General features: G+C 46.2%; 1 protein-coding gene and 1 long non-coding RNA gene across 3 annotated transcripts in view; one reads left to right on the top strand and one right to left on the bottom strand.

Annotated features, from left to right (window-relative positions):
- SLC16A12 (solute carrier family 16 member 12) overlaps positions 1-16,758 on the top strand; it is a 511,884-nt gene that overhangs the window by 178,850 nt on the left and 316,276 nt on the right. The window lies entirely within an intron of this gene.
- LOC138300460 (uncharacterized) overlaps positions 11,850-16,758 on the bottom strand; it is a 90,753-nt gene continuing 85,844 nt past the window's right edge. The window contains exon 4 of the long non-coding RNA XR_011204941.1: positions 11,850-12,031. This is a non-coding gene — a long non-coding RNA (uncharacterized lncRNA). The remainder of the gene's footprint in view (positions 12,032-16,758) is intronic.

Genomic DNA, 16,758 nt, shown 5'->3' with positions numbered 1-16,758 from the left:
GCGACTTCGGGTGAGCACCGTTTCACGCATCCTCGTAGTGCCTGTTTGTGGCACTTCTCCGGGTGCTACCTGCTTCAGAGAGGGCTCCTTGTCTTGCTCGACGTCCCCTCTCTCTGCTGGTCCAATTTGCGACCTCCTGGTCCCTCCTGGGCCTCAGCAGCGTCCAAAAACGCTAACCGCGCGATTTGCAGCTAGCAAGGCTTGTTGGCGTTCTCTCGGCGGGAAAACACTTCTGCACGACTCTCCACGGCGAGTGGGATCCGTCCACCAAAGGGGAAGTCTCTAGCCCTTTTCGTTCCTGCAGAAACCTCAGCTTCTTCTGTCCAGTAGAAGCTTCTTTGCACCCGCAGCTGGCATTTCCTGGGCATCTGCCCATCCCCGACTTGCTTGTGACTTTTGGACTTGGTCCCCTTGTTCCACAGGTACCCTAGGTTGGAAATCCACAGTTGTTGCATTGTTGGTTTGTGTCTTTCCTGCATTATTCCTCTAACACGACTTCTTTGTCCTTAGGGGAATGTGAGAAAGTAGCCTCTTTCTAGCCTTGTTACCCCCACTTTTGGCCTGTTTGTGAGTGTATGTCAGGGTATTTTCACTGTCTCACTGGGATCCTGCTAGCCAGGGCCCAGTGCTCATAGTGAAAACCCCATGTTTTCAGTATGTTTGTTATGTGTCACTGGGACCCTGCTAGTCAGGACCCCAGTGCTCATAAGTTTGTGGCCTATATGTGTGTGTTCCCTGTGTAGTGCCTAACTGTCTCACTGAGGCTCTGCTAACCAGAACCTCAGTGGTTATGCTCTCTCATTTCTTTCCAAATTGTCACTAACAGGCTAGTGCCCATTTTTACCAATTTACATTGGCTTACTGGAACACCCTTATAATTCCCTAGTATATGGTACTGAGGTACCCAGGGTATTGGGGTTCCAGGGGATCCCTATGGGCTGCAGCATTTCTTTTGCCACCCATAGGGAGCTCTGACAATTCTTACACAGGCCTGCCACTGCAGCCTGAGTGAAATAACGTCCACGTTATTTCACAGCCATTTTACACTGCACTTAAGTAACTTATAAGTCACCTATATGTCTAACCTTTACCTGGTAAAGGTTAGGTGCAAAGTTACTTAGTGTGAGGGCACCCTGGCACTAGCCAAGGTGCCCCCACATTGTTCAGAGCCAATTCCCTGAACTTTGTGAGTGCGGGGACACCATTACACGCGTGCACTACATATAGGTCACTACCTATATGTAGCTTCACAATGGTAACTCCGAATATGGCCATGTAACATGTCTAAGATCATGGAATTGCCCCCTCTATGCCATCCTGCCATTGTTGGTACAATTCCATGATCCCAGTGGTCTGTAGCACAGACCCTGGTACTGCCAAACTGCCCTTCCTGGGGTTTCACTGCAGCTGCTGCTGCTGCCAACCCCTCAGACAGGCATCTGCCCTCCTGGGGTCCAGCCAGGCCTGGCCCAGGATGGGAGAACAAAGAACTTCCTCTGAGAGAGGGTGTGACACCCTCTCCCTTTGGAAAATGGTGTGAAGGCAGGGGAGGAGTAGCCTCCCCCAGCCTCTGGAAATGCTTTGTTGGGCACAGATGTGCCCAATTCTGCATAAGCCAGTCTACACCGGTTCAGGGACCCCTTAGCCCCTGCTCTGGCGCGAAACTGGACAAAGGAAAGGGGAGTGACCACTCCCCTGACCTGCACCTCCCCTGGGAGGTGTCCAGAGCTCCTCCAGTGTGCTCCAGACCTCTGCCATCTTGGAAACAGAGGTGCTGCTGGCACACTGGACTGCTCTGAGTGGCCAGTGCCACCAGGTGACGTCAGAGACTCCTTGTGATAGGCTCCTTCAGGTGTTGCTAGCCTATCCTCTCTCCTAGGTAGCCAAACCCTCTTTTCTGGCTATTTAGGGTCTCTGTCTCTGGGGAAACTCTAGATAACGAATGCATGAGCTCAGCCGAGTTCCTCTGCATCTCTCTCTTCACCTTCTGATAAGGAATCGACTGCTGACCGCGCTGGAAGCCTGCAAAACTGCAACATAGTAGCAAAGACGACTACTGCAACTCTGTAACGCTGATCCTGCCGCCTTCTCGACTGTTTTCCTGCTTGTGCATGCTGTGGGGGTAGTCTGCCTCCTCTCTGCACCAGAAGCTCTGAAGAAATCTCCCGTGGGTCGACGGAATCTTCCCCCTGCAACCGCAGGCACCAAAAAGCTGCATTACCGGTCCCTTGGGTCTCCTCTCAGCACGACGAGCGAGGTCCCTCGAATCCAGCGACTCTGTCCAAGTGACCCCCACAGTGCAGTGACTCTTCAGTCCAAGTTTGGTGGAGGTAAGTCCTTGCCTCACCTCGCTGGGCTGCATTGCTGGGAACCGCGACTTTTGCAGCTACTCCGGCCTCCGTGCACTTCCGGCGGAAATCCTTTGTGCACAGTCCAGCCTGGGTCCACGGCACTCTAACCTGCATTGCACGACCTCCTAAGTTGTTCTCCAGCGACGTGGGACTTCTTTGTGCGACTTCGGGTGAGCACCGTTTCACACATCCTCGTAGTGCCTGTTTCTGGCACTTCTCCGGGTGCTACCTGCTGCTGAGAGGGCTCCTTGTCTTGCTCGACGTCCCCTCTCTCTCCTGGTCCAATTTGAGACCTCCTGGTCCCTCCAGGGCCACAGCAGCGTCCAAAAACGCTAACCGCACGAATTGCAGCTAGCAAGGCTTGTTGGCGTTCTTTCGGCGGGAAAACACTTCTGCACGACTCTCCACGGCGAGAGGGATCCGTCCACCAAAGGGGAAGTCTCTAGCCCTTTTCGTTCCTGCAGAAACCTCAGCTTCTTCTGTCCAGTAGAAGCTTCTTTGCACCCGCAGCTGGCATTTCCTGGGCATCTGCCCATCTCCGACTTGCTTGTGACTTTTGGACTTGGTCCCCTTGTTCCACAGGTACCCTAGATTGGAAATCCACAGTTGTTGCATTGCTGGTTAGTGTCTTTCCTGCATTATTCCTCTAACACGACTTCTTTGTCCTTAGGGGAACTTTAGTGCACTTTGCACTCACTTTTCAGGGTCTTGGGGAGGGTTATTTTTCTAACTCTCACTATTTTCTAATAGTCCCAGCGACCCTCTACAAGGTCACATAGGTTTGGGGTCCATTCGTGGTTCGCATTCCACTTTTGGAGTATATGGTTTGTGTTGCCCCTATCCCTATGTTTCCCCATTGCATCCTATTGTAACCATACAGTGTTTGCACTGTTTTCTATGACTATACTGCATATTTTTGCTATTGTGTATATATATCTTGTGTATATTTCCTATCCTCTCACTGAGGGTACACTCTAAGATACTTTGGCATATTGTCACAAAAATAAAGTACCTTTATTTTTAGTATAACTGTGTATTGTGTTTTCTTATGATATTGTGCATATGACACTAAGTGGTACTGTAGTAGCTTCACACGTCTCCTAGTTCAGCCTAAGCTGCTCTGCTAAGCTACCATTATCTATCAGCCTAAGCTGCTAGACACCCTATACACTAATAAGGGATAACTGGGCCTGGTGCAAGGTGCAAGTACCCCTTGGTACTCACTACAAGCCAGTCCAGCCTCCTACATTGGTTGTGCAGCGGTGGGATAAGTGCTTTGAGACTACTTACCACTCTTGTCATTGTACTTTTCATAAGAGAAAAATATACAAAACAAGGTCAGTGTATATACACATAGCCAAAAAGTTTTGCATTTCCTCTTTTCACTCTTTTCTAAGTGCTGAAAAGTACTTCTAACTTTCTAAAAAGTTCTAAAAAGTTTTAAAAGTTTTTTTTCTCTGTCTTTCTAAAAGCTCTGACAAACTTTGTATATTTTACTATCACTTTAACTCTCTCTAAAAATGTCTGGCACAGGCCAAAATGTTGATCTGTCCAAACTTGCATATGATCACCTTAGCTGGAAAGGAGCAAGGAATCTCTGCATAGAGAGAGGTTTGAGTGTAGGGAAGAATCCTTCCTTAGAACTGTTAATTAACATGCTTAGAGTACAGGATAAGGCCATAAGTGCCCAATCTGTAGAAAAAGTAGCTAATGGTTCTCAATCTGATCCAGGGACTCCACCAGGAAAAGATTCAGGAAAGAAACTTCCTAGCCTGCCCATTACTAGACAGTCTAGCATAGTTGGTAATGATGATGAGCCACACCATATAAATAGTGTTGTCTCACATCATAGCAAAAGCATTTATTCTCACCATACTGGTAGTGATGTTTCTGTTAGCCAAGCTGTTAGGGTGGCTTCTGTAAGGGACAGGTCTCCTTCTGTCCATTCTCACCATACTTCTGTTTCAAGGCATGTCCCTCCCACCCACCCTGATGACAGATTGTTAGAAAGGGAACTCAATAGATTGAGAGTGGAACAAACCAGACTGAGGCTCAAGAAGCAACAGCTGGATTTGGATAGACAGACTTTAGAAGTAGAGAAGGAGAGACAGAAACTGGGTTTAGAAACCCATGGTGGCAGCAGCAGTATTCCCCATAGTCATCCTGCAAAAGAGCATGATTCCAGGAATCTGCACAAGATAGTTCCCCCTTATAAGGAGGGGGATGACATTAACAAGTGGTTTGCTGCACTTGAGAGGGCCTGTGTTGTACAGGATGTCCCTCAAAGGCAGTGGGCTGCTATCCTATGGCTATCATTTAGTGGAAAAGGTAGGGATAGGCTCCTTACTGTGAAAGAAAGTGATGCCAATAATTTTACAGTTCTTAAGAATGCACTCCTGGATGGTTATGGCTTAACCACTGAACAATACAGGATAAAGTTCAGAGAGACCAAAAAGGAGTCTTCACAAGACTGGGTTGATTTCATTGACCATTCAGTGAAGGCCTTGGAGGGGTGGTTACATGGCAGTAAAGTTACTGATTATGACAGCCTGTATAACTTGATCCTGAGAGAGCATATTCTTAATAATTGTGTGTCTGATTTGTTGCACCAGTACTTGGTGGACTCTGATCTGACCTCTCCCCAAGAATTGGGAAAGAAGGCAGACAAATGGTTCAGAACAAGGGTGAACAGAAAAGTTCATACAGGGGGTGACAAAGATGGCAATAAGAAGAAAGATGGTGAAAAATCTCAAGATAAGCATGGGGATAAGGGTAAAACCAAAGATCCCACTTCAAATCTTAAACACTCTTCAGAGGGTGGGGATAAAACAAATTCTTCCTCTTCTTCTCAACCCACACACATTAAAAAGCCTTGGTGCTTTGTGTGTAAAAACAGAGGCCATAGGCCAGGGGATAAGTCCTGTCCAGGTAAACCCCCTGAGCCTACCACCACTAATACATCAAGCTCTAGTGCCCCTAGCAGTAGTGGTACTAGTGGTGGGACTGCTGGCAACAGTCAAGTTAAGGGTGTAGTTGGGTTCACTTTTGGGTCCATAGTAGAAACTGGGGTAGTCAGTCCCAAGACAGTTTCTGTCACACCTAGTGGCATTGGCCTTGCCACACTGGCTGCTTGTCCCCTTACAATGGATAAGTACAGGCAGACAGTTTCAATAAATGGTGTTGAGGCCTTGGCCTACAGGGACACAGGTGCCAGTATCACTTTGGTGACTGAAAACCTAGTGCACCCTGATCAACACATCATTGGACAACAGTATAAGATTATTGATGTCCATAACTCCACTAAGTTTCTTCCCTTAGCTATAATTCAGTTTAGTTGGGGTGGAGTTACTGGCCCTAAGCAGGTGGTGGTATCACCTAGCTTACCTGTAGACTGTCTCTTAGGTAATGACCTAGAGGCCTCAGGTTGGGCTGATGTAGAGTTTTATGCCCATGCAGCCATGCTGGGCATCCCTGAGGAATTGTTCCCTCTCATTTCTACTGAAATGAAAAAGCAAAGGAGAGAAGGCCTGAAAACTCAGGATCCCTCTCCATCAACAGGTAAAAAGGGTATCACAGTATCCCCTAACCACCCTGCCATTCAGGATAGCATTCCTGTGGTGGGAGAAACCTCTCCTGGGGTGGCACCTGTTCCAAGGGAATCATCAGCTGGCAAAGCTGGACTCCCTGAGGTAGAAGTACCTCTCTGTGGGATAACTAACATTGGTGAGAAAAAGAGCACCATTTTAGTTAACATGGAGCATCCCTCCAACCCTCCCAGAGAAACTTTAGTGAAGAAACCCTGCACTGCCTCACAACACTTAGGACAGCATCCCTGCCCTAGTGTGGGGCTCATAGGACAGCATCCCTGCCCTGCTCCAACTCAAGAGAAACAGCATCCCTGTTCTCTCTTCCAGCTATATGGACAAAGTTTTTGCCCAGCTATGGCTTTTCTGAGACAGCATCCCTGTCTGGCATTTCCATCACTACAGATAGGTTCAGTGGACAATTCCCACTGCTCTAAACTAAAACTTACTGATAGAAACTCTGAAAATACATCTTCACATTGTTGCTTAGCTAAAAAACTTCAAACAGGGTGGTTTACATCCCCACAGGGAAGTAACCATATAGTGGATGATAAAAGGAGTAACCAGTCTATTGCAGAGCTACTCTCTACTTATCACCACTTAGACAATAAAGTCTCAACTGGCCAAGGTTAGCCTTATTGTCCTTCGTTTGGGGGGGGGTTGTGTGAGAAAGTAGAAGCTTCTTTGCACCCGCAGCTGGCATTTCCTGGGCATCTGCCCATCCCCGACTTGCTTGTGACTTTTGGACTTGGTCCCCTTGTTCCACAGGTACCCTAGGTTGGAAATCCACAGTTGTTGCATTGTTGGTTTGTGTCTTTCCTGCATTATTCCTCTAACACGACTTCTTTGTCCTTAGGGGAATGTGAGAAAGTAGCCTCTTTCTAGCCTTGTTACCCCCACTTTTGGCCTGTTTGTGAGTGTATGTCAGGGTATTTTCACTGTCTCACTGGGATCCTGCTAGCCAGGGCCCAGTGCTCATAGTGAAAACCCCATGTTTTCAGTATGTTTGTTATGTGTCACTGGGACCCTGCTAGTCAGGACCCCAGTGCTCATAAGTTTGTGGCCTATATGTGTGTGTTCCCTGTGTAGTGCCTAACTGTCTCACTGAGGCTCTGCTAACCAGAACCTCAGTGGTTATGCTCTCTCATTTCTTTCCAAATTGTCACTAACAGGCTAGTGACCATTTTTACCAATTTACATTGGCTTACTGGAACACCCTTATAATTCCCTAGTATATGGTACTGAGGTACCCAGGGTATTGGGGTTCCAGGGGATCCCTATGGGCTGCAGCATTTCTTTTGCCATCCATAGGGAGCTCTGACAATTCTTACACAGGCCTGCCACTGCAGCCTGAGTGAAATAACGTCCACGTTATTTCACAGCCATTTTACACTGCACTTAAGTAACTTATAAGTCACCTATATGTCTAACCTTTACCTGGTAAAGGTTAGGTGCAAAGTTACTTAGTGTGAGGGCACCCTGGCACTAGCCAAGGTGCCCCCACATTGTTCAGAGCCAATTCCCTGAACTTTGTGAGTGCGGGGACACCATTACACGCGTGCACTACATATAGGTCACTACCTATATGTAGCTTCACAATGGTAACTCCGAATATGGCCATGTAACATGTCTAAGATCATGGAATTGCCCCCTCTATGCCATCCTGGCATTGTTGGTACAATTCCATGATCCCAGTGGTCTGTAGCACAGACCCTGGTACTGCCAAACTGCCCTTCCTGGGGTTTCACTGCAGCTGCTGCTGCTGCTGCTGCCAACCCCTCAGACAGGCATCTGCCCTCCTGGGGTCCAGCCAGGCCTGGCCCAGGATGGGAGAACAAAGAACTTCCTCTGAGAGAGGGTGTGACACCCTCTCCCTTTGGAAAATGGTGTGAAGGCAGGGGAGGAGTAGCCTCCCCCAGCCTCTGGAAATGCTTTGTTGGGCACAGATGTGCCCAATTCTGCATAAGCCAGTCTACACCGGTTCAGGGACCCCTTAGCTCCTGCTCTGGCGCGAAACTGGACAAATGAAAGGGGAGTGACCACTCCCCTGACCTGCACCTCCCCTGGGAGGTGTCCAGAGCTCCTCCAGTGTGCTCCAGACCTCTGCCATCTTGGAAACAGAGGTGCTGCTGGCACACTGGACTGCTCTGAGTGGCCAGTGCCACCAGGTGACGTCAGAGACTCCTTGTGATAGGCTCCTTCAGGTGTTGCTAGCCTATCCTCTCTCCTAGGTAGCCAAACCCTCTTTTCTGGCTATTTAGTGTCTCTGTCTCTGTCTCTGGGGAAACTCTAGATAACGAATGCATGAGCTCAGCCGAGTTCCTCTGCATCTCTCTCTTCACCTTCTGATAAGGAATCGACTGCTGATTGCGCTGGAAGCCTGCAAAACTGCAACATAGTAGCAAAGACGACTACTGCAACTCTGTAACGCTGATCCTGCCGCCTTCTCGACTGTTTTCCTGCTTGTGCATGCTGTGGGGGTAGTCTGCCTCCTCTCTGCACCAGAAGCTCTGAAGAAATCTCCCGTGGGTCGACGGAATCTTCCCCCTGCAACCGCAGGCACCAAAAAGCTGCATTACCGGTCCCTTGGGTCTCCTCTCAGCACGACGAGCGAGGTCCCTCGAATCCAGCGACTCTGTCCAAGTGACCCCCACAGTCCAGTGACTCTTCAGTCCAAGTTTGGTGGAGGTAAGTCCTTGCCTCACCTCGCTGGGCTGCATTGCTGGGAACCGCGACTTTTGCAGCTACTCCGGCCTCCGTGCACTTCCGGCGGAAATCCTTTGTGCACAGTCCAGCCTGGGTCCACGGCACTCTAACCTGCATTGCACGACCTCCTAAGTTGTTCTCCGGCGACGTGGGACTTCTTTGTGCGACTTCGGGTGAGCACCGTTTCACACATCCTCGTAGTGCCTGTTTCTGGCACTTCTCCGGGTGCTACCTGCTGCTGAGAGGGCTCTTTGTCTTGCTCGACGTCCCCTCTCTCTCCTGGTCCAATTTGCAACCTCCTGGTCCCTCCAGGGCCACAGCAGCGTCCAAAAACGCTAACGGCACGATTTGCAGCTAGCAAGGCTTGTTGGCGTTCTTTCGGCGGGAAAACACTTCTGCACGACTCTCCACGGCGAGAGGGATCCGTCCACCAAAGGGGAAGTCTCTAGCCCTTTTCGTTCCTGCAGAAACCTCAGCTTCTTCTGTCCTGTAGAAGCTTCTTTGCACCCGCAGCTGGCATTTCCTGGGCATCTGCCCATCTCCGACTTGCTTGTGACTTTTGGACTTGGTCCCCTTGTTCCACAGGTACCCTAGATTGGAAATCCACAGTTGTTGCATTGCTGGTTTGTGTCTTTCCTGCATTATTCCTCTAACACGACTTCTTTGTCCTTAGGGGAACTTTAGTGCACTTTGCACTCACTTTTCAGGGTCTTGGGGAGGGTTATTTTTCTAACTCTCACTATTTTCTAATAGTCCCAGCGACCCTCTACAAGGTCACATAGGTTTGGGGTCCATTCGTGGTTCGCATTCCACTTTTGGAGTATATGGTTTGTGTTGCCCCTATCCCTATGTTTCCCCATTGCATCCTATTGTAACCATACAGTGTTTGCACTGTTTTCTATGACTATACTGCATATTTTTGCTATTGTGTATATATATCTTGTGTATATTTCCTATCCTCTCACTGAGGGTACACTCTAAGATACTTTGGCATATTGTCACAAAAATAAAGTACCTTTATTTTTAGTATAACTGTGTATTGTGTTTTCTTATGATATTGTGCATATGACACTAAGTGGTACTGTAGTAGCTTCACACGTCTCCTAGTTCAGCCTAAGCTGCTCTGCTAAGCTACCATTATCTATCAGCCTAAGCTGCTAGACACCCTATACACTAATAAGGGATAACTGGGCCTGGTGCAAGGTGCAAGTACCCCTTGGTACTCACTACAAGCCAGTCCAGCCTCCTACAGGGAACTTTAGTGCACTTTGCACTCACTTTTCAGGGTCTTGGGGAGGGTTATTTTTCTAACTCTCACTATTTTCTAATAGTCCCAGCGACCCTCTACAAGGTCACATAGGTTTGGGGTCCATTCGTGGTTCGCATTCCACTTTTGGAGTATATGGTTTGTGTTGCCCCTATCCCTATGTTTCCCCATTGCATCCTATTGTAACTATACATTGTTTGCACTGTTTTCTAAGACTATACTGCATATTTTTGCTATTGTGTATAGATATCTTGTGTATATTTCCTATCCTCTCACTGAGGGTACACTCTAAGATACTTTGGCATATTGTCATAAAAATAAAGTACCTTTATTTTTAGTATAACTGTGTATTGTGTTTTCTTATGATATTGTGCATATGACACTAAGTGTTACTGTAGTAGCTTCACACGTCTCCTAGTTCAGCCTAAGCTGCTCTGCTAAGCTACCATTATCTATCAGCCTAAGCTGCTAGACACCCTATACACTAATAAGGGATAACTGGGCCTGGTGCAAGGTGCAAGTACCCCTTGGTACTCACTACAAGCCAGTCCAGCCTCCTACAGAGGGTGCCTCAGATGATAGTTTTAACATCAGTTTGCGGTTGAAAATGTATGTGTTCAATAAACAGAGTGATGTCTGTGGCAGTGGTGCAGTGAATGGTTTCTTTATGGGTGATGGTGGTGTCACCTCTTTGTTGATGCAGTCCTGGTGTGCTATCTTGTGGCTGTCGGGAGTTGCTGTGTCAATGTTGGGCTCAGATGCAGGGTCGAGCCCGGTTTTGGTGAAGATGATGTTAAGGGTTAGGGAGATGATGGTGTCCCAGATCTCGAAGGCATGCCTGCAGGGTGATCATGCAATGAGCAGGATGCAGTGAAGTTATTCTGAAGCAGTTGTGGTCAGCGTAGATCGAGGTGAGATGTGGCAGCAATTGTTGTTGCGAAGTCCAAGGTCCGGGGTTTAGACTCAGTGGCAGAGTAACTTCGGGAGATGGGAGAGTCAGGGTTCCTGGCATAGGGTGTGGTCCAGGTATGGATGGGCACATGTGAGCTTGCCTTTAGTGCTCCTGCTGCACATGTCCACAGCGTGGCATCGTTTGTTTTGCATGTTATTTAGACTGTTCTTTCTGGTGCTCTTTAATCATCCCTGGTATACTTATCACTGTGTTCATTGTGACATCTGAATGTGTAGAGTTTCAAATTACTACTTGAAGTTGTGTCTTAATATTTAAGTATTTATTAACCTGGCTCCATAACGCTAAAGTATATTATAAGTATGTGTCAGCGGTCACTGCAAAGTAGAGAGGTTGTGTTACACTCAGTGCTCCTACCTCATTGCATTATTTTGCTTTGGTGGGTATTGTACACAATAGGCCTTTTGAACTGTAAGCAAGACATAAACACTTCTTGGATAAGTCCTTACACTAAGGCCCATATTATGATTGGCCTTTTATTTCCGATCGGGCCGGTAACAGCAATTAGTGGTCCCATCAGAATTAGGATATGTGTGGTGCACCACGGACCTCTTTACTTACGCCTGCTGAAAACAGCCAAAATCTCACTGTGAAAGATTGGGGAAAATGAGCAATTACCAAGAAATCGGACCTGGAATTGCTGATTACTCCGGCAAATACTCATTTATTAGTGGTTCTTCAGGGTTCATCCTGTATATAACACTGTAAATTCCTACCTTAGGCATCAGTAACTCTGGGACTGGAAAAATTTCATCCAATTTACTAGGCCATTCATTAAGCTGGAAGGAATTGATGGCTAACCACTTCACCAAATTAATACTAGCGCTAACGCGCTAAACATTGAAACAAAGGAGATAAAAAATGATGCACAAGGAGTTGACGATGGTAACGTTTATTATGATGTCAGACATTTTACTGCCCTTGTAAGACCAGCTCAGTGCCCATCTAACATCCTCAATGATGACCAGTAAAAAGGCGCAGACACAAAAAAAATGACTTTGAAGAGATGAGCAGAAATGACGACCCGGTCGACCTCTCCCGTTTGCTTATGTTTTCTTAAATCCTGAGTTTGCTTTGAAGTCGAGTCCAGGACAGCAGGGATCTCCCACATTCCAGCGAGGCAGGCCTGTGACCGCTGCGGACGCAGCTCCCTCTGGAACCGAGGAGGCAAAGGAAAACAGAGTAGATGTTATTTCGCCGCATCTGTGTCCAGTCACGTGCACACAGTAACCTCGTGCCTTCCCTTCACACTGAACTAAATAAATAAATGAACCATAATCTCGGTCCTTTTATTCTGCTTTGACCCATCATTGCTCAGAAGTTAACACGATGTGATTAAAAAAGCCCTCAGGTTCGATAGTGTTTTAAAATAAGAGGCGCCTAATAAAACATCAGCATATGCACACACGTAGGTACTGCTGGTGCACAGTAAATGAAATTTAGTGAATATGCTGAGTAATTGAAGTTGTTTTCTTAATTAAATTCGTCAAACATTATTATACTTAAACTGTTAATTTTAATGCGCTAAATACTTTATACCAGCTATTTCAACCGTCATTGACCTAGTTGTCAGTGCCTCCCCTATGGAGGTAATTTAGGGGCCGTCAGGGGCGCCCTGGCTTGCCCTTTGCGACCCCTGGCCTCAGAGGTGGCAAATTCAGTGCGAGGAACACAGTGGCAGCTCGTCCTTATGGTCGTCAATTGGGGCTCTGCTCTCTTTGTTTTCTATTTTTTTATTACACTATTAGTGAATAATAACACATTATTCACTATTAGTCTAATAAACAATTACTAGTGTAATAAAAATGGAGTACATTTAGTTGGAATATGCCCTTCCATGGCAGCTGTGGTAAGCAAAAAATGTTTTTAAATGTATGTTATGCACATGCTTGGGGGTGAGAGTGTGTTTATGTGAGAGAGTGTATGTGAGTATGAATTTGCGTGTATGGATAACTATGTTTGTGAGTGGAGGTGAAAGGTCGTGTGTTGTCACTTCTGCAACCCTGGCATTTCGGTGAATTGACGTCCATGGTCTCACTCAATTCTTTAAAGCAATTTTCACATTACAGTGCAGTAGTGGAAATTATGTCTGTGATTTTGGGAAAACACTACAAAGTGTTTACAATAATCAGAATGAACTTTGAAGGATGAAATAATGACACAGCCCTACTGAATTTGGTATTGCAGTTTGTAGACTGAAGATTCCTGGGAAGAAGCTCAGCTAATTAAGGGCCAGGTGTAATAAGCATTTTACGGGTGTAAAGACTCTAATTCAGCATCTACAACTGTTAAAATGCATTTTCTTATGCACTAATCCTATTTTAGAAGTCTTTTCCCATCTCCTAAAATGGTATTGTGAATGGATACCGATTCTGTATCTAGAAGGGGTGTGTTGTAGGTGTCCCTTTCATATACCTAATCATCAGCTAATATATCAATGTTTTGTAACTGAAATCCAGTTGCCAAACGTTGATATTTTACCCACACCTCAAAGGAGGTGCTAAAGCATTTGCAAAAAGGAAGGGGTCCTTTTGGAACCTCTTTAACTTCGTAAATGTAAAAAAGTGTGTTGAAGAGTACACTGCTAACTTTTAATCAAAAGAAAAAGAAGCAAACGTTTCTTTTTCAATGCAGCCCCATTGCCTTTAACGAAAACGAGCTGCATTTAAAAAGAAAGTTTACTTTATTGAAAGGCTCTCACTGACAAGGTAGTCTGATGGCCCCAGCAGGCCACCATCCCTGTGAACCTTTTAATTACATTTGGTGACATCTGTTTTGTCTATATGTTGCACTCAATTCACAAAACTGCCCTTTCAAAAGACAGAAATGTATACACTAAGACTTCTACTTATATTTTGAGTACATTTCTGACTCTTCAAAATTATGCCATAAATTCCAAGAGTACTGTGGGGAAACTATAAGCACTTAAAAAGCCTATCCTTTAACACACATGAAAAGGTACTGGTGTACAATTTGAGATTTAGAAATGTGATGCTTACGTCCATTTGAAGTGTGTTTTTTTTTTTTTTAGTTTCTCCAATGGGCAAACATTCTCCTCAGGATGAAACTCCTCCTGCAGTGCACAACAGTTCTGGGAAATGGACAGGGGTCGGGAGGCTGGAGGTGGTCTGGGGGGAGGGACTTTTTGCTTCTTATTCCCCCACTGAAATGCGTTTATCCCATTGCTTGACAACTATACATCTGTGATTGTTTTCAGGGCTGAAAACGACCTACAAAAGTGTTTGAATGCCCACAAATGTGGAGTTTGTATGTTTTCACCAACTCTTACAGGTAGAACCACCTTGCAGTACTTACAGACTCGCCCTCAAAAATTGATTTTCTCGCTGTGAAATCGCGCCATACTGGCAGAATTTCTATGTGAGGTCAAGTTATCGCTGTGGAAAAGCAGGTTACAGGTTGAGGGGGTTGAAACCATACTCAAGCAGCAACCACAATTGTTGTCAGGATGAAATCAAAAGCAAACCCCAAATTAACCTGTCCTTAACCCTTTGGTAACTTGGCTCAAAAGCGGTCAGGCATTAATTAGAGACAAGTGTGTAAATTATTTATGCAGCAACTCAAAACAGTAATAAAGAGTAACACAACACAAGAAAAACCTCACAATAACTTAGAAAAACAGAGTATAAATTGATAAATTATTTAAGACGGAAGTGATAATAATCCAATCAGAAGAACCGGAGATATGAAATTTTAAAATTTGAGTAAATATAGTGCTGAAAAGCACAAAGTGCCAACTGTCGTTAACTGCTTGCATCGCACCAGCACAACGTAATAAGTTCAGACTAACTGCAATGGAGAACACTTAGGCCAACAGCCAGCTACAGAGACACACTAGGCCTTCTGAACAAGAGTGCATCAAATCCTAGTTGTGGAGCAACGCAGATTCCTGCATCTAGGATGATTCGCACAGTGGTGATTCCTCGGAGCTGCAAAGCTGTGATGCAAAGTCTTGCCTTGTTGTTGAGGATGCCGTTTACAAGAGGCTTGCAATGTGAAGTCCTATGTCTAGATGCGTTGCACACAGGCTGGTTTCTAAGAAGCAGTGCGCCTGTGATGCGGAGTCCTGCATCGTCATCAAGGATGCCATCATGAGGGGCTTGCAATGCCAAAGCCTGCGCCGAAGATGGGTCACACAACATTTATTCCTGGAAGGCTGTGAAGGCCTGTGTCGAAGATGCACTGCACAGCAGTCCTTTTTCTGAGTCTCCTACAGGTCCAGATGAAGTGACAATATTTATACCTGGTGCCCACGTTGAAGACACCTCTAGAGGTTTCCACCCCCCAGAGGTACTTCCAATTTCCTATCTCCCTGTCCTGGCCCCAGATTGTTTGGAGTCACAACAGATTAGTGCCAAACCCCTTTGTATGAATGCTCAAGCAGGGTCTTTGTGATGTGCAAGTAGGGTATATGACAGCTCCACCTCCTTATTAACTCAGAGTAACCCATCCTGCCAACACCTAGTTCCCCTTTGTCTCTCTGTCTGGGAGATATACTGTTTGATCTAACAGCTTTAGGGTGGTCATTCCCCAACTTTTTGCCTGCCTCCCTCCATTTCTCTGACATTGTTTTTTTCTGGGTTTAGGACTCTGCGTACTTTATCATTGCTGACCAGTGCTAAAGTGCATGTGCTCTCTCTCCTAAACATAGTAACATTGGTTCCTACCCAATGGACCTATTTAATTTACCTCTAAATCCCTAGTAAAGTGCACTATATGTGCCCAGGGGCTGTAAATTAAATGCTACTAGTGGGCCTGCAGCACTGATTGTGCTACATACATAAATAACCCCTTAACCATGTCTCAGGCCTGCCATTGCAAGGCATGTGTGTGCAGTTTCACTGCCACTTCGACTTGGCATTTAAACCTACTTGCCAAGCCTTAAACTCCCCCTTTTTTACATATACTTCAACCCTAAGGTAGACCCTAGGTAGCCCATTGGGCATGGTGCTATGTAAATAAAAGGCAGGACATGTACTTGCATGTTGTACATGACCTGGTAGTGAAAAACTCACAAATTCGTTTTCCACCATGAGACCTGCTCCTCTCATAGATTAGCATTAGAACTGCCCTCACATACTTCTAAGTGGTAGATTCTGATCTGGAAGGAGTAGCCCTGTCATGATTAGTATGGCCAGAATGGTAATAGCAAATCCTACTTACTGGTGAAGTTGGACTTAATATTACTATTTTAGAAATGCCACTTCTTAGGAAGTGGGCATTTCTCTGCTTCACTTACTGCCATCTGTGCCTTACAGCCTGTCTCTAATCCATATCTGGTCTGTGCTGGTTGACAGCTCCCCTTATGCATTCCACCCAGACAGTCATAAACACAGGACTCTCAATCACATCTGCATTTATTGGTATACTGAATGGGTCTCCCTGGGCAGAAAAGGTGGAGGGACTTCATAGGCCGGTGGCCTGCCCTCACACAAAGAACTGATAACCCCCCAACAGGGATCCTGGGAGACAGGATTGGGCTGACTGGGGAACTTGTTCACTTCAAAACCACTCTTTGAAGCTTTCCACACTTCAAAGGCACTTTTGGGTACATATATTGGATCTCTGACCCCACCAAATCAGATACTTCTGGATCTACACTTGGACTCTGTCAAAGGGACTGCTTAGCTACCCAAAGGACTGCTTTGCTGAGAAGGACTGCTGCCCTGCTTATTACACTGCTGCCTCCTGGCCTCTGACTCTGCTGGAGGGACTTTACCTTCCCCACAAGTGCTCTCCAAGGGATTAGATTGAGGTTGCCTCCAGTTCTGAAGTCTTAGGGCCACAAAGACTTCACCCCAGTGAAGAAAATATATGTGCGTTGGAAAATAGATGGAGCATCTACATAAATCGATTTAGCGC

This window comes from Pleurodeles waltl, chromosome 6, assembly GCF_031143425.1.
Source record: "Pleurodeles waltl isolate 20211129_DDA chromosome 6, aPleWal1.hap1.20221129, whole genome shotgun sequence".
Classification (NCBI taxonomy): Eukaryota; Metazoa; Chordata; class Amphibia; order Caudata; family Salamandridae; genus Pleurodeles; species Pleurodeles waltl.
The sequence above is the reverse complement of the archived record's forward strand: the minus strand, read 5'-3'. Positions and strand labels throughout refer to the sequence as shown.